This window comes from Schistosoma mansoni, chromosome 2 (genome assembly GCF_000237925.1).
Source record: "Schistosoma mansoni strain Puerto Rico chromosome 2, complete genome".
Lineage (NCBI taxonomy): Eukaryota > Metazoa > Platyhelminthes > Trematoda > Strigeidida > Schistosomatidae > Schistosoma > Schistosoma mansoni.
The window spans coordinates 6,863,941-6,867,454 of record NC_031496.1 but is presented as its reverse complement, the minus strand read 5'-3'; positions in this window follow the sequence as shown (position 1 = coordinate 6,867,454).

Below are 3,514 nucleotides of genomic sequence, written 5' to 3'. Positions count from 1 at the left end.
CTTTAACCAATAAGCCACCGACCCATCATGTATATATAAGTTAGCTAAGCTTAAGCACCAGTAATAGAATTGTACACCAGCTAAGTGCAATAAAAATACTAATAATATTATTACTGTTAATAATACAAAAATGTGTAGAGATTTGTTAAAAACGACTTCCCTTTAAAGTAATTTAGTGAATGTTTGTGATTGAAAAGTATTAATTAAATAAACAAATTTTAAGCTACATCGATAAATGTCATTGTAGGAAATCTTACGAGAGAGTATATACATAAGATGAAGTTTCGCTTCAACTATAGTCATACTGATAAATATAATCACTTTGTCCCTTTTCGTAATACTTATAGTTTAGATGAACAATTTCACAGGGTATATTGCATTCAGTTTGCCTGATTATCTCAAACATCTTTATTTCGTACACAGTAAGATAATAATTCACGTTTGTTTGTATAATTTTGTACTAAATGAGTAACAAATAAATTGGATTTGACAAAGACTGGATAATAGACTTTTGATCTCCTTATACTGTATTTTTATTAATTGAACGTAATTTCTTAGATAATTAATAGTTGATTAAAATAGGTTGCATATCAATCAATAATGAAGAATTATTTAATTGGAAAATTGTACTGTGGTGTGGTCTACTTGTATCTATATAAGTAGTATACGGCGATGGTCAGACATAGAATGTATTTTGGCAGAAGACCTATAAGGAAAGAACTGAAATGAAGCGCAATTGGTAGGAAACTACAAAAACAATGAAATTAGAAAAGATGGATTGATATTTACAGAAGGAACAGTGAAAATTGAGACAATTGATATGTTATTTTGCAAATTAACTATTTGCTGTATGGTTAACAGATCTTAGTAAGATAGTTTGTAATTTTTGCTTAAATACATTCGATTGTCCCCAACTAGTGTTTTTGTTCACTAAAGTATTTTTTTTGTTATCTCTTGATGGAATGATGCTAATAAACAAACAACTATGAAGTAATATTGAACTTTCAATTTAACATCGACTAGAATTAACAGACACTATTTGATTTCAATTTATAAAAAAGATGTATGAAAGACAGATGAACGTTTTATTTTTTTAAAATTTTGAATATACTTAAACTGCATTTTCATCATGAAAATAAACAATTGTTGATACAGTCAAACAATTTTTACGTAGTTGAGTCAGTCAGCTACAACGTAGGATCAGGCATATATATGCATCGGTCCAAGTTGCCACACCTCATTAGTACAACAAGATGAACACCGAATTCATAGAAGCAGCTACTTTATTGGTAGTAATATAAAAAAACAAGTACTGTATATCAAGATATGATACAAGGGGAAAGAAATTGTCCGTAAAACGAAAGGTATAAAGTAATTTTATTCACATGGCTTAAGGGAAGACAAAGTGTGTACACCTACGCCATTGTGATCGGTTCTGAGCCATGTCACACAGAGTCTCTAATTGCTGGTTACGATAGTTGCACAAACTCAAACCAAGTAGTCTACATCTACCAACATGGCTCAGACCAGAGGTTAGTGACTTCAAGCACTGATGCCAGGTTTTGGCTTGTCCGCTCCTAATTTTCTTCCAGCCATCCTCAACATTAGTCAGCATTGCGCATCATGGTAATCAGTGTTCAGGATTAAGTAACACGTGGCCCAACCATCTCAGTCGATGAAGTTTCACGACCTCATCAATTGATTTGCCATCATTCCCTAATACCTTGCGTTTCACCATTACATACCCGGTGATCTCAGTAGATGAGAGCAATATTTCTAAGATATCTTTGATCAAATACTAGTAGCTTACGAGTACCTTCTACTCTTGGATTGTTGCTCAGTGCTACCAAAAGACTCTGCATCTTATCAGCGTCTTCACCAAACTTATTTAAACTTATCTATTTTGTATTTAAAATATTAATAAACCTTAATTTTGCTTAAATTTCAAAACTTCGCTTTAAGGAGTACAAGTACAATAATATGGATCATCTGTATATACAGTGATTTGATTGAAAACATTTAAGTTATAATTTCAGCTTTTTGAGAATGTCAATTAAAGGAAAAGAGTATTAAAGTTTATGAGAATATCCCATTTACAAAATGTAACTCAATCGATTAAACAATTCAGTTAAACGTTATCTGTTTATGTAATTTTGTTAAGTTACTCAGTGAAGCTTTTACTGACATTGGTTCTTCAGCACGCTCGAATACATTAACATTAAACCTAGTTATTATCAGACTCTTTAAATGTCTAAAATCATGCATATACAAGAATATTTTCAATTAAATATACATTATTACACTAACTTGATGGGACCTAATTTACTTTTTATGATATTACAAAAAAGCATTGAACTGGATACTTTCTTAACTCTTCTTTAAACATTTATATATAGGTGGTTTCTGGATCACCCGCGTTTCTTTCTGTTTCTATGTCAGCACTGTGTTGGATTCACTTGCTCCTCATAGCGTTTTTACCAAGGCTAACGTACTCAAAATGTTACGGTAGTATAACATTGGTTCATAAGGGTCAATAAATCTTGATTACATTGCTTAAGTAAAAATCTGTGGGATTACTGGACACAAATGAAGAGCCTAGTTAATTGTATGTTACTAGAGCGCTCAGTTACATGAAGCTCAAACTATTCACCAAGAAAGCTTCATTTACTAACCCATGTAAATAAACAGCTAGTTTCTTAGTAAGAAAAAATCGATTGGATGCATAATTCTGGTTTAAACAAATCCTCCAAAATAATTTTTAATAAACAATTCTCTAAAGAAATTCATTTATTATTGTTTGTTTGAATCTTTCCATTGATGCTTAGGACTGCAATTGATCAGTCTCTTATTGGCATATGTGCATACTGTGCGTATTGCCTCGATATAGCCTTAATTCATAAGCATTATAAGCAAGGATGGATAGTGGCTAGCAGTGGAATCCAGGACGCGCGTTTCGTCCTATTTTGGACTCGTCAGCTGGATGTACCTGCATCTCAGAGTTGGTGTTCACTCTGGGACTCGAACCTAATACTTTTCGCTTCAAACGTTATCGCGTTATCCACTCAGCTACTGAGGCCTGATAGCCACTTGCTTGTGCAATAGGGACGAAAGGCGTGTCCTGTATTAAACTGCTAGACACTATCCATCTTTGCTTATAATTTTCTAAATAGTATGAATTGGACACATTCTTTGTAATGTTAAAATGACTATGCCTTTAAAATGGTATGAAATCTGCGAAAATAATTTTAAAATCAAAATATATCATCTATTATTTTATATTCATGCATCATTTGTTTATCGATAGATCTTGCTTTGAAATTTAATGAATAGATAAAATTTTCATAAACAATGGATTATTCTATCGTAAAATTTGTTGTTACATTCACATTAACATTTACGTACGACTCAAGTACCATTAAAAATACTCGCATACATTTACTATTTTAAATATCAGAATGGATTTTTTGAAGATTTCAGTATTTTCATAGTTGAAATCATGAGTCAATTGAAGCTA